The sequence below is a fragment of the Phoca vitulina genome, unplaced genomic scaffold, assembly GCF_004348235.1.
Source record: "Phoca vitulina isolate PV1807 unplaced genomic scaffold, GSC_HSeal_1.0 scaffold21, whole genome shotgun sequence".
Classification (NCBI taxonomy): Eukaryota; Metazoa; Chordata; class Mammalia; order Carnivora; family Phocidae; genus Phoca; species Phoca vitulina.
Genome location: NW_022589724.1, coordinates 19,144,417 through 19,169,526, shown reverse-complemented (window position 1 = coordinate 19,169,526; position 25,110 = coordinate 19,144,417). Strand labels below are relative to the sequence as shown.

The window sequence follows — 25,110 nt, the reverse complement described above, 5'->3', positions numbered from 1 at the left end:
TCTGTAACTGATGATTTCCAAAACTCAGAGCCAACAATACTGAGACGTGGCCTTAAACGTTTCCCCCACAGTTATGTTGAAACAGTTTTTAGAATACAGGCTGTAAGAAATCCATGGAATGTTAGTGAATACAAAAATCACCTGGAATGCCTTTCATAAAATCAGTCTGATGAAAAGATAATTTCAGTTGAATGACCATGTTGGAGGAGATAAGCTAAAGCGGCAGTTAGGAGGAGTCAGACACTGAAGATGACAAACATCACGAGACCAAGTTTTATTGTTACCCTTAGTCTGCTCAAAACTTTGTCACTGAAATAACACAGACCACTAACCATCTGTTCCCCAAAAGCCATGACTCATGTGTTTCATGCTCTGCAAATCCAGTGCTTAAAAAATCATCAAGTATGCACAGTTGTTCCTACCTACTAATTGTATGTAGCACTTCTTTTAGTTGTCTAGTCTTTCAGCACTTATTGGGGTGTTTTGCTACCTGTCTAATCAAGGTTGTAATTAACCCAGTTTCCATGGTGTCACGGAAAGGGCACAGCCATTGGTATAACACATTTGCTTGGAATTCTGGATCCATCCCTTATTATCTATTCGGACTGGACCATTTACTTTATCTCATTGAGCCTCAGTGTCATTACCTACAAAATGGGGGTTATGGTACCTATCTTGCTGTACCTTTGTAATAATTGGAAATAATTCATACAAAATAACTGTCACATGATAGGCACTAAGCAAAGATAGTATGATATATATCCATAGATATTGTAAATTATCTTTTTCTCTTCTCCCATTTAGATTCTATAGGTAGCTAAATATTATAAGGTTATGCTCTAGACAATCACACAAAGTTGTATTCACAATATCTTCCAAAATATTTCAGAACAACATTCTGTGTATTGAGTGCTTTAATGTGAATAGTGGTATAAGCTCTCCTTTACACATCTCTATTTATTTATTCCCCAAGGAAAACAGGTTGAGTTGGCTTACACATGAACTAGGAATTCAGGTTATCTATAAGTAGAAGAGACCCCCAAAGTAATGGTTTAGATTAGATTAGATTAGGTTTTTACTTTTTCATGTAAAAGAAGTCTAAGTATAGATGGTTTTTATGCCCGGGATAATGGCTCCAAGGTGTTATCAAGAATATAGGTTTCCATCCTTCTACTTTACCACCCTAGGTTGTTAATTCCATTTTCAGTCAATTCCATGGTTATATATGGTGTCTAGGTCTTCAACTATTACATTCATAACGTGAGTTGTAAAAACTCAAAAGGTGGAAAGGCTGAGAGAGCAGCCTTCAAGATGAGCCAGCTCACTTCAAGCAGCCTTTCTGGAACTTCCACATAACACTCACTTATATTCATTGGCCAGAACTTGCTCATATGGCTACAACTAGCTGCAGAGGAGTCTAGAAATTATAGGTTTTTATTTCTGGGTGTCAATGTTCCAAACTAAAAAGTTGGGTTTCTATTACTAAGGAAATAAGAGGGGCACCTGGTTTGCTCAGTTGGTTGAGTGTCCGACTCTTGATCTTGAGAGTGCAAATCAAGATGGGTTGAGGCCAAAGAACACATCTTATCTCACACAACGAGAAGTCCAAAAGTAGAGTGGCTTGCAGGTGCTCCTGGCCCACTTCTCTATGATGCTTTGGCTCCATATCTTGGCTGCATTCTCTGAATGTTAAAATGCTGTAGATGTTCCAGGCATCACTTTCAGACATAACATATTCAGAGGCATAAAGGTACCGTCCTCTTCTCTTTCCTTCTCTGGAATAAGATATTCTTGTCTAGAAGCCCCAGGGCAAAGCATCCTACTCACATGCATGTTGGTTAGCTAATCATGGGCAAGGAGAATTGGTTTCCTGATTGGCTTATGCTAGTCAGGATACAACAACTAGGGTGGGATGTGGTCAGCTTCTCATGAAGCATGTGGCTGTATGGTGGGTTCTGTTAAGAAGTGGGGAGTGCATATATACAATGGAGTATTACTCAGCCATCAGAAAGGATGAATACCCAGCTTTTGCATCAACATGGATGGGACTGGAGGAGATTATGCTAAGTGAAATTAAGTCAAGCAGAGAAAGTCAATTATATGGTTTCAATTATTTGTGGAACATAGGAGTAGCATGGACGACATTAGGAGAAGGAAGGGAAAAATGAAGGGAGGGAAATCAGAGGGGGAGATGAACCATGAGAGACTATGGACTCTGAGAAACAAACTGAGGGTCCTAGAGGGGAGGGGGGTGGGAGGATGGGTTAGCCTGGTGATGGGTATTGAAGAGGGCACGTTCTGCATGGAGCACTGGGTGTTATACGGAAACAATGAAGCATGGATCACCACATCAAAAACTAATGATGCATTGTATGGTGACTAACATAACATAATAAAATTAAATTAAATTAAAAAAAAAGAAGTGGGGGTGGTGTTACAGATAAACAGCAAGCAATGGACAGGAAATCTACAGGTGGATTTCTGCTGACAGCTCACTTCCCCCTGCCTTACCCCTCTGCACCTGTCTGTATCAGCACAGGAGTCAATTTCCAGCCTATTGGAGCCTTTCAGTCTTGTTACAGTGTGTGTGTGTGTGGGGGGGGGAGGGAGTGTGAGGAGGGGAGAGAGAAAGAGGTAACAAAAAACTGCTGGGGATATTATTATATGGAACCAACGTTAGCCCTACAGTGACAACAGTGTTTGGTTTTCTTACTATAAATAAAATTAAAATCCCACCTGAAAGTCATTAGTCACGAATCTCTGTATCTCTCCATTCTGTAAGACAGTTATTCCAGTAAAACAATTATTCCAAATCCCACCAAGGTCAAAAAGAAGGAATTAGTTGGTTTGGGATAAAAGAATATAATGTATTCAAGTATTTTTTTTTCACTATGTAAGTTGCAGAATAAAGTTGCTGTATAATTAGTGCATAAATGACTCATCGTAGAGGTTGAATGTTGTTTTTCTTTTTTATTAGGACTTTCCAGTGGCTGGTTGGTGGGAGGCAAAGGTTTCCAACAAGTTTTAAAACAATATTTTGTGGGTTTTCACTTAGTGCTGACAAAGGATGGACACAAAGCAGTATGACGTCCTAACAGATCAACTAGCGACTCAGCATCAGCTCTTGGACTGGGATAGTTATCTTGATTCACAATCCACTAATCTAGTCTATTCTCTTGGTCACTTTCAAAGAGTGTTCATCAGTATGAGGGCTCCTTGAGCCATAGCAGAAGCTATGTCCTATTAATCTCTGTGTCTCCAAGCAATGCCTACCATAGTAACTGGTCCATACTAAGTGTTCAGCGAATATCTGCTGAACTGAACTTAGAAATGTCACATAGGTGTCCTTGGTACTTTAAGTTTCCATGTCTCTCTTATCCTTAGTGTATCTTGCATATATCAAAATACATTTATTTTCCTTATTTTCCACTCCTGTCCTTTTCACTGGGTCTGCCTCAGGTAATATAGAAAGTCAAAGCAATAGAGAATCTTGTTATTTGATCTGAATGCGTAGGGGACTATTCATTTTTATGCAGCTGGGTAACAAAAAGATTTCTGCAAAGACCAACAATTACCCCATTTATGCTGATAGGAAGAAATTGAGTGATCTTGCCCAAAGCCACCAAGGACACATTGGCCCTAGACCAGAATTTCAGTTAATAAAGAAGGATGTTCTGTTACTGGCGTTATCTGGTGTGGTCTGAGATTCCCAGGGAAGTTCTCAACTAAAAGATGCACCTTGCCTAGTGATGCCTGAAATTTCACTGTTGGTGTTGGGTCCTTGGGCACCAAATTTCTGATTTGACATTATATTTTTATAACACTTTTTAGTTGACAAACTACTTTACACATTATCTCATTTGATGCTCCCAGCAGCAGGGAGAAATGGACAGGGTGGGCCTCATTAACCCTGTCTTGGAGATTAGGAGACTGAAATTCACAGAGGTTAAATAAGTTGGAAAGCCAACTTATTGAAAGCTACAAATATGTTGACTTCAAATTAACCAAAGTTTTGTTCATTGCCCCCCACACTCTGCAAACCTTCCCCTTCCTTCCTTATTTCCACTATTTGGAATCAACTCTTCATGATCTGTGTTCTATCCAATGCAGCCAACAGATCGTGTCATTACGGCATTTGACTGGCTCTGCTTTATTTTTATAGAACCTTAATACTTTCAGGGAACTTAAAGTTAGTCAGACCCAAACAGACATCTGCTGCTGGAATTCCATCTATACCATCCTTTACAAGGAGTCATCCAGACTCCTTGTCCTTCCATTAACAGGGATACTTCCATTGACAGGGATCTCACTACCTCTCAAGGCAGCCTGTTTCCTTAAGAAGCCCTCTTATAAAGTTCTCCATTTTGGAGAGGTTTCTGCCTTCTCTGGGAGAATGTGAACTCTTTACAGATAAGACTAGGTGTCCTTGTCATCCTTGCATCTTACCCACCTCCTCCTTTTATAGCAGAAGCTCAATAAAAGTTTGTTGAATGAATAAATCAGTGGATGAACGGTTGGATGAGTTTCTAATCAAAGCTTCAAACAGCTCCATCTAGTATCTTTCAGAAGCCATTGACTTGCCACCCAAGGTGTTTTTAGTTGCTAATTTGCTTTCCTCCAGTTGGGGTTTTGGAATCCCTAATGCAAATATTTTTGAAATACAAAGCATAATCCATCGGTCTGGCCTCTCATAAACTGGGTGCGTATCATAAGTGAGCACAAGGATATGCGAGATAGTGTAGTAATATATGGGCAGCCAGAAAAGGGAGATATAAACTGATAACTGCCCGCAGGGAGATAACAGTTAAGTCAGGAGGAAGACAAGGATGTTGCTTCATACTGGAAATGCGCAAGTAACACAATGATTTGTTGGAGGCAGCAGAACATGGTGGGAAGGCAGAGGTGGGACCCCTAGTGGTTAAACTTGTGCCCACTGTCACTGACTGCATGTACTTGAATACTGGCTCTTTGCTTACCAGCTCCATGACCCTGGGGAAACCACGTAGTCCCTCTATCATCCAGTTTCCTATCTAGGAAGTAGAGATGAAATGAGCTAGTGCATGAAAAGCACCTCGAACAGTGCATGGCATATAATTTATCTTCATGACGGGATTGGTGGTCAGGCAGCCACAGTTCTAGCCCCAGGTCTGTCCCTAACTAGCTGTGTGAGTTGGTCCCATGAGTGCTTTTCTTGAATCATCAATAATATGGGGATGATAATGTACTGCATAGAGTGGTTATGGCCACTAAATGAGATGAATACATTATCCTGTTCTAATTGTCAACTGCTCTGAGATGCAGATAAAATGGGTTGGAACATGCTCATTCTGCATCCTCTGGATAGCCAAAGCTTTTCCCAGGGTATCTGGGAATTCACAGAGGTGTTTGCATCCTTGGCACCAACTGAGCTCAGGGTTCCTGCATCCTTGAGAATGGACTCTCTGTGGCATCATGCCTACCCCAATCATTTTCTTCTGTTTTTACAAAAATTGCAACTAGTTCTCTTTGCAGGCACTTGTGAATTAGGGAGACATTGCTCCTGAGTTGAAAGGTGTGTGTGTGTGTGTGTGTGTGTGTGTTCGGGGAAGGGGAAATCTGCATCCACAGCTCCTAGCTTCTCGCCGTGCATATGGCCTTCCTCTGCTATCTTCTCTTCACCTTGTAACCCCCAGATTGTCGAGGAAACCCCAAACTCTTCCATCTTCTATAAAGAGCCATTGATCTCTTCTCAGATATTTTGGCACTGGCTGATATTCGAGACTAAGGTCTCGTCTTCATCCAAAGCATTTATTAAGGGATTTTTTTCCAACTAAAGACAGCCTCCCTTCCACTGTTTTTCAAGTTAACTGGTAAGTCTATACAATTTGACTGGTCTTCAATAAATCCTACTTCACCTAGATTCACTTTCAATTTAATAACTCTCCCTCACTCCTGTTCTCTTTTTTCTCATGCGGTGACATGCCGCCATGTCTATGAATTCTGCTCCATGAAGAATGGAGATACATCACCCTCCACAGTGGCAGCAGAGCACAGTTCAGCCATTTCCCACAGGAAGCCAGGATAAAAGTCATCCAAACTTGCACTAAACCCTGACTCAGGCCCAGCTGACATTGATAACAAGGGGACTTGCTCTGAGCTTAGGATCTAAAAATGTTCAAGGAACAAAGGAACCAATCAGGCAATAAATACATGAAGAGGAGCTCTCCAAGTGCTGAAGGAAAAAGGAAGAAAAAACTAGTCTGAACATTTCTCTCCAGACTTCAACACCCCTCTTATCATGCTCTGGTAACCCCCCAAAGGCCATGCTTCCCATCCATGCAGGGAAAGAAAACCCTGGCCACTTTCTTTCTTTCTTTCTTTTTTTTCCTAAGGAGGAAACAATATTTCCCCCAAACTGTTTTTACAAAAATTTTAGAAATTGATAAGCAAGTTACAAAATAAATTTTAAAAAATGTTTTTAGAATGACAGAGCCCCATGCATCTATTGCTGAGCTGCTACTATCATTCCTAGAGAACCATTGTCTTAGAAAGGTGAACTTTCAAGCATTCAACTAAATGTAAATGTTGAGCACAGAGAGCCAGACACAGCACTGGGCCCCATGAGTCCTGAAGAAACAGTCTCATCATAATGGTGCTTATATCTTCAACAAAGACTTATGTAAACTATTATGATTATGATTATGATTTTTTTTAAGTAGGCTCCATGCCCCGTGTGGAGTCTAACTCGAGGGCATGAACTCATAACCCTGAGATCAAGACCTGAGCTGAGATCAAGGTCGGACACTTAACCGACTGAGCCACCCAGGCGCCCCTATCATGATTATTTTAATGCATATCTTGAAGGAGAACTGTAGGCTGCCTTCAAAGTACAATAGGAGAGGGGCGCCTGGGTGGCTCAGTTGGTTAAGCGACTGCCTTCGGCTCAGGTCATGATCCTGGAGTCCCGGGATCGAGTCCCGCATCGGGCTCCCTGCTGTCAGCAGGGAGTCTGCTTCTCCCTCTGACCCTCCCCCCTCATGCTCTCTCTCTCTATCTCATTCTCTCTCTCAAATAAATAAATAAAATCTTTAAAAAAAAAAAAAAAGTACAATAGGAGGCCTTGAGTTTGGTTTGAAGCACCAGGGAAGGTGTGCTCAGGGAAGGAAAGGCTGAACTGACATCTATGATGGTTGATTGAATGTGTTAACTTCACTAGGCTCTAGTACAGAGCTGTTTAGCCAAACACTAACCTAAGTGTAGTTATGAGGGTATTTCTTAGGTATGGTTCACATCTATCATCAATTGACTCTAAGTAAAGAGATTAGCCCTGAATAAAGGAGATGGGCCACGCCCAATTAGTTGAAGGCTTTAGAAGCAAAAACTCCGATTTCCCAGAGAGGAAGAAATGCTGCTTCGAGACTACAGCACTAACTCCTGCCTGAGTTTCTAGTCTGTCAGTCTGGCCTATGGATTTTGGACTTGACGATTCCACAATTGCATGAGCCAAATTCCATGAAATCTAGATAGCTGGATAGCTAGCTAGAAAGAATACACACACACACACACACACACACACACACATATGCACACAACGTCCCATTGGTTCTTTGGAGACCCGGACTGATACATCTAAAGGATTTGTATGTAGGCAGGTAAAGGAAAGAAGCTGAGGATGGTGTTCCAGACAGAGGGAATAGTGTGTGGGAAAGTCCTGCTCACTATTTTTCATTTCACACCTTTAATGACTTTAGCGGCTCCTGGTTCTGTTCTTTGAATTCCTTGGAGGATTTTCTCTACTTAGCTTCCTTGTAACTATCTTGATGCAACCCCAGGCCCGGCAGGTGTTGAGTGTCCTGTCCACAACTGTGGATCATGGAGGGGGGGCTCCAGGAAGACCCTTGCAGGCAGGAAGGTGCTTGAACTGGGAGTCTAGTGTCCTGGGTTTGGTCTTCACTTCTCCCCTAGGGATGCTTGGGCAAGTGCCTAAGTCTCTTTGGGTCTCAGGATTGTTTTTGCTGTTCTGTAAAATAAGAAAGATAATAATAAGATAATGAGAAGAGACTCCATGTATGATTCTAAGCATGAAGCATGAATTCAGCTAATCCCCTCAACAATCATATGAGATGGGAACTATTGTTGCCTACACTTCATGGATGAGGAGCCAACCATGTGAGCCTTGCTCAAGGCCTCACGGCCAATAGGTCATAAGAGCAGGTTTTGAGTTCAGGTGGAGTCCAGCTCTGCACCCTTTGTCATAATCACCACATTAGCGCTGGTCCTTGTGTGCCCCACCCTACGAGGCTGTTGTAAGCACTGGCTATCAAACGGGTTTTTTTTTTTAATTTTGTTTTTATTCCAGTGTAGTTAACATACAGTGTTATGTTAGTTTCAGGTGTACAACCTAGTGATTCAGTAATTCCATATATTACTCAGTGTTCATCAAGGTAGGTGTCCTCTTCATCCCCTTTACCTATTTCCCCCATCCCCCCACCTACTACCCCTCTGGTAACCACCTGTTGGTTCTCTCTAGTTAAGAGTCTGGTTTTTGGTTTGTTTCTCTCTTTTTTCCCCTTTGTTCATTTGTTTCTTAAATTCCACATATAAGTGAAACCATACGGTACTTGTCCTTCTCTGACTGGTTTATTTCGCTTAGCATTATATTCTCTAGATCTATCCATGTTGTTGCAAATGGCAAGATTTGTTCTTTTTTATGTCTGAATTATATTCCAATATATATATATATATATATATATATATATATATATATATAGGACATCTTCTTTATCCATTCATCTATTGATGGACACATGGGCTGCTTCCATAATTTGGCTATTGTAAATAATACTGTAATAAACACAGCAGTGCATGTATCCTTTCTAATTAATATTTCCATATTCTTTGGGCAAATACCCAATGGTGCAATTACTGGATTGTATGGTAATTCTGGTTTTAATTTTTTGAGGAACCTCCATACTCTCTCCACAGTGGCTGCACCAGTCTGCACGAGGGTTTCCACTGAAAGTGCACGAGGGTTCCTTTTTCTCCACATCTTCGCCAAACAACAAACTTGTTGTTGCTTGTGTTTTTGATTTTAGCCATTCTGACAGGTGTGAGGTGGTATCTCATTGTGGTTTTGATTTGTATTTCCCTGATGATGAGTGATGTCGAGCATCTTTTCATGTGTCATCTGAATGTCTGGCCATCTGAATGTCTTCTTTTTTAAAGATTTATTTATTTATTTATTTGAGAGAGAGAGAGAGATAGCACAAGTGGGAGGGGCAGAGGGCGAGGGAGAGAGAATCTCAAGCAGATTTCATGCTGAGCTCGGAGCCCTATGCAAGGCTCGATCTCATAACCCTGAGATCATGACCTGAGCCAAATCAAGAGTCAGAACTTAACCGACTGCACCACCCAAGGACCCCCGGAATGTCTTCTTTGGAGAAATGTCTGATCATGTCTTCTGCCCATTTTTTGACTGGATTATTTGGGTTTTTTTTGTGTTGAGTTGTATAAGTTCTTTATTCAAAGGGCTTTTAAAAACCCATAAAGCTTCATGAATGGAGATGATTATTATACTATTTTCCAGCCCTCTCTGCAGAAGGCTCTGGGATATCTTCCCAAATTGTCTTAAAACTTGTCTTATTTTTATTGAATGTTTATTTTCTGACTGTCAGGCTCTGCAAGATCTCATTTAATTCTGGCATCAATCTTAGGAGGAAGATATTTTATCTTCATTGTGGGCACGAGGCCACTGAGGCAGGCAGTCAGGTACAGAGAGGCCAGTGATATGCCCTAGGGCACACAGGGGCGATGTGGACCTGGGTTTGCCTGAAGGCAAGTCCCAGCTGCTGGCTCCATCCCGTTTCTGACAACCCTCCAGAGTCTCCCCACTCACCCAGGCTGGGCGAGGCCTGGGCCAACTCCACTGCTGGACTTCCCACGCCCAGGGAAGAAACAGTTTTCATCAGCTTTTTAACACATTTGCATGAGTCCTTTCTGAACAAAAGCTCTCCAAGTTATGATTGTGATTTATTGAATTTGAGTTGCCTTTCTTCCTCAGCCCGCTACGCAGCTCGCTAAGGCTCAGGCTCCTACCCTCCTGCCCCGACCCCCCAGGCTCCCTTCTTGCACTTGTGTTTCCGCTTCTCTGGATCTGTATTTTCCTCTCCCCACTCATGTCCCTGTGTGCCTGTCTTTTCTTTTGCAGCCAAAGCTTCTGCCACGATGGGCCTTGAGGTTCTGTGACGTTCTGTTCGTTGTGGAAATGCACTCTCCCTCACGCACTCACACACAGCTCGTGCTTCCCTTGTGGAGTAGGTGGCCTGCATTTGTACGCTGCTCTGGGGCACAAAGGGCCCAGGAGGGACCCAGGAGGGACCCAGGAGGGACCCAGGCAGCTGTTCTCGTAGCAGAGGTGTTTACGTGGAGAGGGCATCTTGCAACTCCTTCCAGTTTTGTTTTAACCCAGTACCGGTTGACTGCCTACTGTGTGCTTAAATCCACAGATTTTTTGTAACTTAAATATTGTGTAGCTCTCTCCATATCAGAACTAATAAGGATCCTTGGGAAAAGGTGAAGGGATCAAGGATGAGGAGAACAGAGGTAAAGGAGATGGGTTTTGTAATGCATTCTGGAAAATGCACAGCTGGGTCATGTCTGCAAGTTCCAGGGAGTGTGGGCTGGTTCTGGGGAGGTGCAGGGGTCTGAAGGGGCTCCTGGAGAAGTAAGGTCTATTGAGGGTTACAAAATCCCACCTACTGAGAAATGGGAACAGGACACTTTGAAGTGATTATTTTAATGTTAGGAGTTTGCAAACATTTAAAGGTGGCCTGAAACAGAAACCTTCAAACCTTCAGCTTTTATTTCTATTGTCAAGTGATATGAGCAGACATCATCCTCAGCCCTTCCCCAAGGTTGTCCTTAAGCCTCAATCCATGCATGAGATTTGCCCCCCTTCCCAGGGCGTCTATACGTGTCCCTGCATCCTTGTGTCGTACTTCATTCGTCAGCCGGCAGCTGCCAAACCTCCAATTGGTTGTGCCAAAAAACCCTGCTCAGAGAATAACACCTGCATGAGCAGAGAGTTCTTTTATAGCAAGCCGAGATGAATAAGGTAAATAAAGATTTCCCAACGCTTTGCTCTACCTGAAGCAATTCAATGACTCCGGGTCTCTTAGCATACTGAGTCTTGCATGGGAGGCGTGAACAAGCCAGCCGTGACAGTTTCCTGACTTAAAGTCTATTTTGTCTGATCCAAGTACAGCCACCTCTGCTCTCTTTCCTTACTATTTGCATGGAATGTCTTTTTCCATCTTTTTACTTTCAGCCCATGTCGGTCCTTAAATCTAAAGTAGGTCTTTTGTAAACAGCGTTTGGTTAAATTGTTTTTAATCCATCAGTCACTCCTCATCTTTTGATTGGGGAGTTTCATCCAGTTACATTTAAAGTAATTATGGATAAGGAAGGACCTTTTATTTCCACTTCGTTAATTGTTTTCTGTCTGCTTCGTGGTTCTTTTGTCCCTTCTTCCTCTCTTGCTGTTTTCCTTTGTGTTTCATTGATTTCTTTTTTTTATTATTATTGATATGCTTTGATTCTTTTCTCTTTTGAAGGTTTTGTGTATGTTTTACAGGTATGTTCTTTGTAGTGACCATGGGGCTTACATAAAACATCTGATAGTTATAATAACCTATTTTAAGTTGATAACAACTTAACTTTACAAGAGTCAAAAAGAAAAAGACATTGTATAACGATAAAAAGGGTCAATTCACCGGGAAGATATAACAATTATAACTACATGTGTGCACCCAACATCAGAGCCCCTAAATATATAAAGCAAACACTGGCAGAACTGACAGCAGAAACCGACAGCAATAGAATAATGGTAGGGAACCTCAACACCCCACTTTCAATAATGAACAGAACATCCAGACAGAAAATTAATAAGGAAACAGAAGACCTGAACAACACTATAGACCAAATGGATCTAACAGACATATATAGAACGTTCCACCAAAGGACAGATTAAACATTCTTCTCACGTGCACCTGGATCAAACTAAGCCCAAAGTTAGCAGAAAAAGGGAAATAATAAACACTAGAGCAGAAACAAATGAATTCGAGAATAGAAAAACAGTAGAAAAAAATCAACGAAACAGAGTTGATTAAGCATTAAGAAATTCTACCACATGTAACAACATGGATGAACCTTGAGGACGTTATGCTATGTGAAATTAGCCAGTCACAGAAGGAGAAATGCTGCATGACTCCACTCCCAGCAGATATCTAAAATAGTCAAAGTCAGAGAAGCAGAGGATGGAATGGTGGCTGCCAGGGGCTGGGGAGCTGGGGGAAGAGGTACTTATTCGGTGGGTACAAAGTTTCACTTATGCAAGATGAATACATTCTGGAGATCCGCCACACAGCACTTCCCACAGTTAACAATGCCATATTATACACTTAAAATTTTGATGAGAGTAGATCTCATATTACATGTTCCTATCACCATACAAAACAAAATGAAACAAGTACCAAACAAAAACAAGAAAGTCACATTGCAGTTAAATTTGTTTCTTTTGCAAGGGAAAGGCAGCCTGCTACAATGCAAAGATCTTTAAAAGGGTATGTGGTTACAAGTCTCCCTTCTGCTCCTTGCTAGTTCTGAATCATTAGAAAAGTCATTTTATCTTTCCCACTTTAGATTTCTTCAATCCATAAGGTGGGAATAAGATGATCTGACTGGTCTGTGTCACAAGATTATTATTAATGAAGTTTACTTTGTAAATTCCAAAGTCTTTTTAAAGATCCACCATCTAATTTGGTTCAGAAATTATCTTCTCTACTTCCTTGTGAAAATTCCAAGGTTTAACAAGGTTCAGTGACAAGCTCAAGGTAACACAGCTAGGAACTCATGGAGCTGAAATTAGATTCCGGGTTTTCTAGTCTCTCCAAGGGTGCTTTTCTCAGTACTGGACTTCCTTATTGTATAATTTAAGGAAGAACACTGCCCACTTCTAAGACATTTTCTTAATCATCATGTCCTTATTTCTGAAATTTCTTTTTTTTTTTTTTAAAGATTTTATTTATTTATTTGAGAGAGAGAATGAGGTAGAGAGAGCATGAGAGGGAGGAGGGTAGGAGGGAGAAGCAGGCTCCCTGTTCAGCAGGGAGCCCGATGCGGGACTCGATCCCGGGACTCCAGGATCATGACCTGAGCCGAAGGCAGTCGCTTAACCAACTGAGCCACCCAGGCGCCCCTCTTATTTCTGAAATTTCTAATAGTAGCTTTCAATCTTGATCAGTTTTCTGGAGACATGTGTTTTCTTATAGAGTTAAGGCATTTGAGAAAGGGTGGAGGTTGGGTGCTGGCTTAGTGAGGTGCCCTAGAAAGCTGTGTGTGTGTGTGTGTGTGTGTGTGTGTGTGCGTGCGCACATGCCTGTAAGGATGTTGTTCTTTAAGGGGAGGATACAAGAGAAGTCGGTGGATTTGGGGTTTCCCCTCCCCTCAGTTTTCTTCAAGGTAATTACTCACCAAGGAAGGAACAAAATGACTGAGAAATATTCCACATGTAATGGGACATTTTTGCTTGGACATAGACTTCTGAGCAGTCCTTACACCTGATATGTGAGTCACAAACTAGCCTATACACCGAGAGCCCACATACAATAAGAGTGAAAATCACATCTTAATGGGAACAAAGAAACTTTTCTCCCAGAGACCCTTGAAACTGTCATCTTGGCCAGAGAACCCCATGGTTTCACCTTTTGGAATTTCTTGGTCTGGTGAGCTCTCAGAAGTAGGATCTTTTGGGTAGGAGTCAAAGCCTTGCTAGTATTTAAAAAATCAGGACCTATATAAAGATACTAATCTTATCAGGAAAACAGTCCGTTTATTTCATCCCCTCATCCTAGAAAATCACACAGAATTCACAACTTTCCATTTATGGTGATCTCAACGATACTGTTGACAAAATTTTTAATTTTTCCCTGAGCTGGTCCTGTCGTGAAGATCTGTTTTATTCCTAAGTCTGGACATCCAGCTCCAAGAGTTGCCCATAGTGTCTGAAGCTAGAGGATGGGTGGGGATGGATGAAGCAATTCAGAGCTTTTCATGGAGGGCTTGGGGTAGCTGGTGAGACATCAAAAAGCTCTTAGAGAAAAGCTGAGAGATGACTTCAGAATAAATGAATCCCTTAAAACTTTCTGGGTATAGAATATTAATGGAACCGGCGCGTGGCCCTTAAAGCATTTAAGGACTTTTTTACTGACGCCACAACATTTGAAAAAAAATAGTTAAGCAATGTTTAACGAACTGGAAAAGGTGCACAGTGCACCCAATCCTGCGTTATTTGTGAAGTGCCTGGAAGAACCCCTGACAGCACATCTGCAGGGACTCCATTAAGGAAGGCCCCTCAGAGGATCTTATAAAGGGGGGTAGGAATGAAAATCTCAGTGAGAGTCTCATCAGGGAAATGAAAAACGACAGAAGTGTTTTCATACTGAACTGAGTTGCATTAGTCAGTCTCCTGGAAAAGCCTCCAGTGTTATCAGCCGAACAAAGGAAGAAAGTGTCTAAAATATGTCTAAAATATGAAGATTACAGTCTATTAGAACAACTGCCATACAGAGAGAATTGCCCATCTGCTTTGATAAAGGAACCACATGGTATAGTCTAGAGTCTCAGAAACAATTATTAAAGTTGGGATATACTGAATCCACCTAGAAGTATCAATGGGGTGCTATAGAAAGGAAAGGGCCAGGCCAGAGAGATTAGCTTTGAGAGCCTACTGTGTTCGGGGCACTGGGCTGAATGTTTTCAGACACTATTTCATCTTAATATTAATTTCTGTTAAACACAGTATCTATTTTCCAGATAAGCAAATTGAAGATGACAGTGTTGAAGAATTCGCATAAGGCCATACTGCCGATAAATGCCAGCACCTTGACTTGATTCCTGGTCTATTTGATTCCAAAGCACATGCCTTAAAAAAAAAAAAGATTGCACGATGGATTCTCCTTTTGTGAAAATCTACACATTCTTGTAAGTTCAGATCCTCCTATGTGGAGCTTCGTTTAGATCTCTTTCCAGAAGAGTTGTAGACCAGTCTCAGATGCCAGAACGTATGAAGCAAGACTGAGAAATCTGTAATACTGTGTTCTAGGGTTATAGATCTCTTAGCTTTTTCCTTAATTAATGTCTTTTTTTTTCCAAGATAAAGGAGAAAGAACCTCTGAGCTGGGACCCATATCTTTTTCATTCTAATACTGGCTCAGCCACGACCAGTTTGATGAGTGTGGGTAGTTCACATAACATTTCTCAGGGAGAATTTTATCAATCTGAAATCTCCCTACTCTGGTAAGCTTGCTATCACCCTCCTCTGGATGCTTAGTCTTTATACTGAACTTTATTTATTTATTTATTTATTTATTTATTTATTTATTTTTATTTTATTATTTTTAAACTTTTAGAATTTTTTTAGTTTCAGGAATAGAATTTAGTGATTCATCAGTTGTATATAACACCCAGTGCTCATCACAAGTGCCCTCCTTAATGCCCATCACCCGGCTGCCCCATCTCCCCACCTATCTCCCTTCCAGCAACCCTCAGTTTGTTCTCTATAGTTAAGAGTCTCCTACGGTATGCATCCCTCTCTGTTTTTATCTTATTTTATTTTTCTTTCCTTTCCCCTATGTTCATCTGTTTTTTTCTTAAATCCCACATATGAGTGAAATCATATGGTATTTGTCTTTCTCTGACTGATTTATTTTGCTTAGCATAACACACTCTAGTTCTATCCACATCATTGTGAATGGCAAGATTTCATTTTTTTGATGGCTGAGTAATATCCCATTGTGTATATATATACCACAACTTCTTTATCCATTCATCAGTCAATGGACACTGGGCTCTTTCCATAGTTTGGCTATTGTTGATAATGCTGCTATAAACTTTGGGGTGCCTGTGCCCCTTCAAATCAGTATTTTTGTATCCTTTGGATAAATACCTAGTAGTGCAATTGCTGGGCCATAGGGTAGTTCTATTTTTAACTTTTTAAGGAACCTCCATACCTTTTTCCAGATTAGCTGCACCAGTTTGCATTTCCACCAACAGTGTAAGAGGATTCCCCTTTCTCCGCATCCTCGCCAACATCTGTCATTTCCTGAGCTGTTAGTTTTAGTCATTCTGACTGGTGTGAGGTAGTATGTCATTGTAGTTTTGATTTGTATTTCCCTGATGCCGAGTGATGTTGAGCATTTTTTTCATGTGTCTGTTGGCCATTTGGATGTCTTCTTTGGAGAAATGTCTGTTCTTGTCTTCTGTCCATTTTTGATTGGATTATTTATTTTTGGGGTGTTAAGCTTAGTAAGTTCTTTATAGATCTTGGATACTAGCCCTTTATCCAGTATGTCATCTGCAAATGTCTTCTCCCATTCTGTAGGTTGCCTTTTAGTTTTGTTGACTGTTTCCTTTGCTGTGCAGAAGCTTTTTATCTTGAAGTTTCAATAGTTCAATTTTGCTTTTGTTTCCCTTGCCTTTGGAGACGTGTCTAGCAAGAAGTTGCCTGCGGCCGAGGTCACAGAGGTTGCTGCCTGTGTTCCCCTCTAAGACGCTGATGGTTTTCTGTCTCACATTTAAGTTATTCATTCATTTTGAATTTATTTTCATGTATGATTTAAGAAAGTGGTCCAGTTTCATTCTTCTGCATGTTGCTGTTCAATTTTCCCAACACCATTTGTTGAAGAGACTGTCTTTTTTCCCACTGGATATTCTTTCCTGCTTTGTTGAAGAATAATTGACTATATAGCTATGGGTCCATTTCTGGGCTCTCTATTCTGTTCCATTGATCTATGTGTCTGTTTTTGTGCCAGTACCATACTGTCTTGATGATGACAGCTTTGTAATACAGCTTGTAATACAGAATTGTGATGCCACCAGCTTTGGTTTTCTTTTTCAACATTCCTCTGGCTATTCAGGGTCTTTTCTGGTTCCATACAAATTTTAGGACTGTTTGTTCCAGCTCTATGAAAAATGCTGGTGTTATTTTGATCGGGATTGCATTGAATGCGTAGATTGCTTTGGGTAGTATAGACATCCTAAAGTATATTGAACTTTATTAGTAATAAAAACAAAAATTGCATGGTGCTTACACTTCTTAAAAGCACTTTAATACCTATTAACATATTTAATTATCTCATTAAGCTAATGAAATTGGAACTGATGACTTCACTTTCCTTTACAGGTAAGGAAATTGAGACTTCAAGGTTAGGTGACATGCTTAATAAGGACACGTTTTTAAATGACTCATCAGGGACTTGAACCCAGGCCTTCTAAATCTAAAGCCTGGGATGTTTCTATTTTATGTGATTACTGTAGGGACTAAAATATTCAGACCATGTGACTGCTCCAGTCATGATTATGAGCCATGGTGATGTATATATATATATTGAGAAAATAATCTCTGGTTCAAACATATTTGGGAAACACTGCATGCCATATTCCCATCTTTGTAATTCATAATTCATCAAATCAGAATATCAAAGACTCTTAAAAGACTTGAAGAAAAAAAATACTGTAGTTTGTTTGTTTGAGTCAAAAATGTTCGGACCATACATTATTCATTAGTATGAAGTGCCCATTTATACCAAATGGGATACCAGTGTTCCATAAAACACTGGGGAAATAGTGTCTCATCCCATATTCTGACCCTTGACCTTTCAGAATCAAAACCGACTTTCTGCTTAGATGGTCACACAGCAGGCAGGAGTATTCAGGCCAGGCCGGTGGCGAGCTGAAGGGATTGTCCAATCTTGGCGCCACCTCGCCGCACCATAGCTATCTTGTCACCAGGCTCAGTGCCTGGGGAAAATGAATTCCATACTCACAGAATTACTTTGTAGAAAGATATCCAGAGCTGATCATCCAAGGTGATTCTATCTATCTTATGGCCCATATTTTGTTTTTAAAATACAAGCTTCTAAATGCCCTGCAGCGATTCATTATTTATCAAACTTCGGCGCACTCAACGGCTCCCTCCTGTAAAATGGCCAGCTTTGAGTCAAGTTATTGGTGGCATGGTGATTATTGGTAGTGGTGCAACTTCAGAAACATTAATAAGAATTAATTAGGCAACAGGGCTGGAAAGAAAACAGAAAAAAAATCCTGATGGCCAATAATAAGGAAACACGGGACACATTTCATCCCATAAGAGTGACAAACATTCTGATCTGCATTATTTTAATAAAAATCTCGTCTCTGTATTCTAAGTCACTTAGATTTTCATGCTGTATCTCAAAAAGAAATGCAGCAGACATGCATTGAATAGTCATTTTGTCCTGGGCATTTGTAAGAAGGAGCGGAGGAGCAGAGATGAAGAATATGAATTCCTTGCCTTAGTAAGGTTCCTTGTGTTCCAGTAACAGGGAGATAGACATGCAGAACATTGCCCACATACACTATAAAACAAATAAAACGGAGATCTGCCCTCCAGAAGAAGGACAGTAATTTCTCATGGTGGGGGGTTGGCGCAGCCTGGGAGAACTTCCCAGAGGAAGTGACATTCAAATTGTGTTTTGGAGGTGATTAAGAAACCTCTCCCTGGAATCTCTCCCTCTCCAGGGTCCTCTTCTGCCACTGTGCCCTCTGCCCACTCCTTTCTAGCCTCAGTTGCTTTTTCTCTGGCTCCATCCTCAGGGCCTTTGCACATGCTGTTTCCTCTGCTTGAAACCCTTGCCTCCTTCCTTCAACTATCTGACTCTACTTGCCTTTCTGGTCTCAGCTTAAATGTTACTCCCCAGGAAGTCCTTCTGATACCCTCTCCCACCCATATACATTGCACCTCCCACATGGTTCTCCTTAGGACATTTGGGTGGTTTCATTTATAGTGGGTATCACACCTTTTACTTCTGTATTTTTCCCATGTTTGTTTCTCTCTCTTCTACCTTGTTTTCGTAACCTCCCTGAGATCAGTAACTGCATCTATTCTATTCAACGTTGTATCGTCCCATCTCATTTAGGGCCTTCCACCTAAGAGAGGCTCAATAATCATGGGTTAAATAAACGAATGAAAGAAAGCTGGATGTCTTAAGGTGAATGAGAATCTCTAGCAAAGAGGTGTTGACATAAACCTTAGTGGCAGGTTCTAAAACTGCGTGGTTTAGGGGCAATGGAGTTGGGGGGATCCAGCCTTCTCTCCACACAGGAAGAGGAGGAGCTCAAATGTGGGGAAGGGTAAAGGCATTATTATATCACATACAGACAAGGGAAGCCTCCTGCGGGTCGAATGGTGGTAGTAAGTTCCTGGCTCTTGAGTGCATATTTGACTTTTGGATACATCCTCTTTTGGTTCATACGGCTGCTGTGGGAAGCCAGACTTGGACTTTCTTCTTACATAGAGGCTCCATTGTTCTGGAGTCGTGGCTCTACATCTTAGGAACAACCCCCTTCTCTTTACCTATTAGGTGAGATTTGTCTTGGCTTTAGCTTTCCATGCTTCCCAGTGCCATTGGAATGGTGGGTTGTCAAGGGATAGGATTAGGGTATGGACCTGGAGAGGGGCTCAAGCGTGGGCTTGAGTCTGCTTTGAGTTAATACACTAGGCCCGAAGTAGACTAGAACCCTTCAGACTTTACATTAAGTCTGGCACGTTCACCAGAGCTGGGAGTCCACAGAGGATCTGGAAGCAAATTCTTATAAGAGAAGCATAATCCTAGCTGACATATACTGAGCTCTAACCATATGTCAGGCACTGGGCTAAGCATTTCATATGCATTTTCCAATTGAATCCTCACAAAAACATCCTGTGAGTTAGGTCCTATTATTATTCCCATTTTATTGAGGAGAAAACTCTAGGTATTGAGTGAGAGGCAGTCTGAGGCTTACCTGGCCAGTGGGTAGTGGAAACGTCGGACTCTGCAGCCTGAGCCCTTAGCCTTTTGTGCTTCTGCTTCTGGAAACTGCAGTCACAGTAGGCAGGTGCCGAAAGACTCTGGGCTTGGAATCCCAGCCATCTCTTCTTCTCTTTCTAGACCCGAGGAATAGGACCACCAGCTGGTCCACAGAGAGTGGGTGAGTTGAGGACGGTGTGCTTGGTGGGACTGGTTGTGAAAGATTATGAACACCAAGCTGAGAAACCCGGATGCCATTCTTGGAAACCAAAGGGATTGTTTGCACAAGGGAATGGCATGTGAGAGATCAAAGTAGCAGAGTGGCACTCAGGCATTGGGTGCTGAGGAGACCAGGGGCAGGAAGCTGCAGTGATAGCTTAGCAAGTCAGAACCAAGACTGTGGTACTGAAGATGGGCCAGGATTCCTCTCAGGGTACAAGCGATGGGAGTTGGCAACCGATTGGTATGGAAGAGCTGTCTGTTGTCACTCAGCGATGGGACACACATTCCCCCATTCCCAGCCATGCACAGCATCTCAGCAAATACACTTCTTTTGATTGGTCAGTATTTACTTAACATCCTCACTTTACTGAGAAATCTGACTTGGCTCCAGCTCTGAAGAAGCATGAGTTCCTGGGCTTCTCTGGTTTATAAGACTGCTCTTAAGCAATGGTCTTTGATGTCAAGAAATGAAATCACATGCATAAAATGCTACACACGTGCTTCCTACACACTAGGACTTGTGAGGTCAAACTACTCTTCTTCCTGCATCATTATGATGTAATGGTATGACTTAGCTCATTTAAGGTTGATGCTCTACCAATTTCTTCTAAGTATTTTAGGGACAAACTTAAGAAAGAGAACAGGCCAAATAATTGTAAACACAGAGTTAGACAAATTAAAATGAGCAGATGATAAACGTTTGTCAGGCTTCTAGTGGATCTACTTTGCTAACACAGTGCTTAGCAAAGAGTTTTATGCTATATATTTATCTTTGTATCTATGTACCTGTGTATAGTTGTTGCTTTTGTTTTTGCTGTTACTCATTACTGAATGAATGAATGAATGAATGGATACACTTTCTAGGAAGAGATATTGAACTTCATTCTGAGTTCCCTGGTAGCTAAGGGGAAAAGGGAAAGAAGTATATAGTATAGTCTGTATTATGTGATCAAAGGAAAGATATGTTTATCTGAGTAAATGTTTATCTTGGCATGGCAAGGAATTCCATGAAAACATTGTTTTCTTAGACCCTTACATAAGACATCTTGAAATAAATAATGTTAATTCCTCCTCTTTCTAAAACATAGTTGTTTGATGGATACAGTTTTTGGTTTTGTGTGCTTAAAACTTGGGATGTGGCCAGACTGGGGGATAGAACTCAGTCAACAGAAGAAGCAATGTAGACTGCTGTAGCTAATATAATGGGTTTTAGAAGTGAGGGACTCCCCTCTTTACCTGCACAATGGAGATGAAGATGAGGAGGAGGAAGGGGAGGAGGCCTAAGTGCTTAGTAAAGCAGCTGTCATGGGACAAATAGCCCCAACTTGGAGGGAGTCTGACCGCATGCTTGTGATACAGGTGACACTGTTCTCAGGAGGCCTTTTCCATTTGCACCATCTCCCTTCCCTCTACCGTTTATGTCCCGTTAAATAATAAGATGTGAGTAGCACCACTGGTAATAAATATATATATTTTTTCTCTTGGGCCCTCTTGTCCAGATGGAAAAAGACAACGTGACTGCACAAGGTGCACACACCAGTGGAGCTTGGACAATTGACTTTGCCCATTTCCCATCGCATGGTATCATGCCTCATTTAATCTGAGTGGAACTTAGAACCTCATCTAGATGGCAACTTTCTCCGGGAAAGCATACTTCCTTCTCCTCTGTCTCCTCTATTGCCCAACTCAGACCCCTCAGCACCCATATTTGGAGCAACCTAGGATGTCCCAGGCACTGGGATAGAGCACTGAAGAAGCACGCAAATTTCCTGCGCTCAGGCAACTCCACTTTCAGTGGCAGAGACAGATACGACAAATAATCAAATGAGTAAAGGTGACAGGTTCAGATTATAAGTGTCATGCTGAAAATGAAAAAAGGACCAGGTGACAGAAAGGACTCAGGACATTCTTGATTTGGGCATCGGGGAAGGAGGTTCAAGGAGGTAATAGTCGGACCAGGCTCTAAATGGTCCAAAGGAGCCAGCCATGCCCTGAGCTGGGGGAAGGTGATCTGGCCCGAGAAAGAGGAGCAAGGGCAAAGACCTTGAGGTGGAATGAACTGGAAGTGTTCAAAGAGCAGGAAGAATGCCTATGTGACTCACGTGTGGTGAGAGAGAAGGAGGCTGGGATAAGCAGAGGCCAGAATCCAGAGCTAATTATGAAGGGAGCTCTACACACATCAGCAAGGAGACTGAGTGGCTATGTGTTCCCTGGGACAGAGTGAAGTTTTCATCTCCATGGCATTTTCTCTCCTCTGCTACCATCCAAGTCTTGAAAGATAGAACTCTCAGTGCAGAGATTTCAAAACCATCATTGAGCTGAGTCCTCAAATGAACCCCAGGAGGTGAGTGATTGGAATTCCAGCTTCAAGGATGATCAATCTACAATTTAAAGAACTTGATAGAAGTCTTGTCACTTTTAAGTGGTTCTGTTCGGGTTTGAATCTTCCTGCTGCAGGCCCTGGGTTTCCACCATCACCATGAAGATGCTTCTCAGTTATTCTTGTCCACCTCAACTCCTGTCTAAAATCTTAGAAATGGGTCTGCAGAGACATGGAGTATAGGTATCAACACTTGGAATCAATGCAGTGAATATGCACTATCATCATCATCAACAACAACAACAATCATCAGAACAGGACTCAAAGTAGTTACAATTTATTTAGCACTTACTATATCCCAGAAACATGCTAAGCACTTAGCATACACCATTAAATTTCCTTCGCCCAATAATCCTAAGGGGTAGGTGCAATTATTATCTATAACTTTGTAGATGAAAATAAAATAACTGCTCAGAAAGGTTAAGTGACTTGCCTAAGGTCACACAGCAGTGAAGCTAGAATTGGACTCAGATCCAAGGCTAAATAGACTCTGAATGACTTTGCTGTTCACCTCCAAGTACAGGAACCAGACACTGGATCAGTCATGGGGGCCATATGATTGAATAAGGTTTAGTTCATGACCTTGAAAAGGGCAAGGTATAGACAGGGAATGTCTCTTAAGGGAACACAGCCTTTTTTCGCCTGCCCAGCCCTCTCAAGCAAAGTGATCACAGAGCCCAGTTCTGTTTGACAACTCAGAGGGTTAGCATCTGGTTGTGAAGGCAGGAATGGAGGAGGAGCCAGGCGAGAGGAAGCCATCCAGCGCTAAGGATTAGCACTGGCATCTGGGGAGGGAGAGGGTGAGAACCCGGTGAGCAGTTAAGAGGCTTCACCTTGGCATGGGAGATAAGTGGAAATTCTGATTTCCCCAGACCAGACGATTGAACCACAATCCAGGCTGTGGTTATTTATATTCCCCTAACAGCCTTGTTTACACAACCTGCCCGGATGCAAATCAGCGCAGGGAAGCGGTGGAGGCGGCGAGGTGTGCAGCCGGAAGGGACTGGGGGATTGGTTTTCCTCGTGTAGTGTTAACACAGCTACACATGACTGCCCGCACTTCTGCAGCAGAGGGAGAGAATGAGAACACGCAGTCCCCAGGACACTTGCCCAGTCCTTCTGCCTGAGCGAGAGATAACAAAAGGAGTGGAGTGGACTGTGATTATTCCAATCTCTTCCTTCACAATCTGCCCCTGACCTTTCTTTGCCAGCTTCATCACCGAGCGCATCTCCTGCCCGCCCTCCCGCGAGCACCCTGTGTTCCTGTCACTCTTGGCTCTGAATATAGCCCTTGCCCTCAAGCTTCTGTCCTCCAGCTCAGGCCATTTTGCTCAGAATGCCCTTTGCCCTCTCTCTCTCTCTCTCTCTTCTTTGCAAACCATGTTATGTGTATGACTGATGGGGCACCAGATGGCTTTAGGTAGTACACAGGCAGAATTCTTATTTTATGCAAATATTTATCATCTTAGACCCAAGTCAATTTGAACAAAGACCCTGAATATACAATAATAGAGGTAAGCTATAGATAAGGCAAATGTCTTGATGATCATGTAGAGATTATTGTCATTTGGGAAACACTCCTCTTATTTATTGGACATTGTCTGCATTTTATAACATGGGAGACAGGATTGGAATTCTCTCCTGCTCTAAGGTACTTTCCCCAACCTATGGAGTCCATTCACATCATCTGATTATGTGGCCTTCCTTCACTCTCCAGGATGCCATCTGTCATCCTGTAGGGCATTGTCCCTAAAGGCTATAGCCCTGGAAACTCTACCTTTTTCCCAAGCTCAAATCCTGCCATCCCCAGTGGAACATACCAGTCTCCAAGGAAAAACCACCAAATAACCAGGCTCCTCTGTCCCTCCATCCCTCTCCCCTCTCTAAACCGTGGCAAACTTTAACCTGTTCTCTGTCACTGTAATTTTATTAATTTGTCTAAAATTGTATAGGATGTCATCTCAAGAGGTTGGCTTCTTTTACACAGCATAATTCCCCTGAGATCTATCCAAGCCATTGTGTAAATCAATCAATAGTATTCCGTGGTATGGCTGTATTAGAGTTTTTTAATCATTCACTTGTTGAAGGACAGTTGGATTGTTTCCAGGTTTGGACTATTATGAATATGTAATAATATTAAGAATAAAACTGTTTGAGCATTCATATACAGGTTTTTGTGTAAACTTGTTTTCATTTCTCTGAAATCAATGTTTAAGTTCAATTGCTGGGTTGTTTGGTAAGCATAAGATTAAAATGGTAGGAAAATTCCATACTCATTTCCAGAGTGACTGTACAATTTTCATTCTCACCAGCAAGGTATAAATCATCTAGTTTCTCTACATCCTTGCCATCATTTGGTGCTATCACTTTTTTTGTTTTTTTAAATTTTAGCCATTTTGGGTGTGTAGAGATATCTCATTTTGGTTTTAATTAATACTCCTTTAATATTTAATGATGCTGAACATCTTGTGTGTTCAGTGATATGTCTGTGTATGTCTTTTGCCCATTTTCTAACTGGATTGTTTTGTTTTAATTGTATTTTGAGAGATCCTTATATATTCTAGATACAAGTCCTTTGTTGGCTATGTGGCTTGCAAATATTTTCTCCCAGTTTGTACCTTGTCATGTCATCCTCTCCCCCTGGGT

General features: G+C 41.7%; 1 long non-coding RNA gene across 1 annotated transcript in view; it reads left to right on the top strand.

The window, feature by feature from the left end:
• Positions 1 to 24,612, top strand: part of LOC116641396 — a 49,147-nt gene extending 24,535 nt beyond the window's left edge. Inside the window, exons 6-7 of the long non-coding RNA XR_004301163.1 lie at positions 14,851 to 15,018; positions 21,584 to 24,612. This is a non-coding gene — a long non-coding RNA (uncharacterized LOC116641396). The remainder of the gene's footprint in view (positions 1 to 14,850; positions 15,019 to 21,583) is intronic.
• The last annotated feature ends 498 nt before the right edge of the window (positions 24,613 to 25,110 follow it).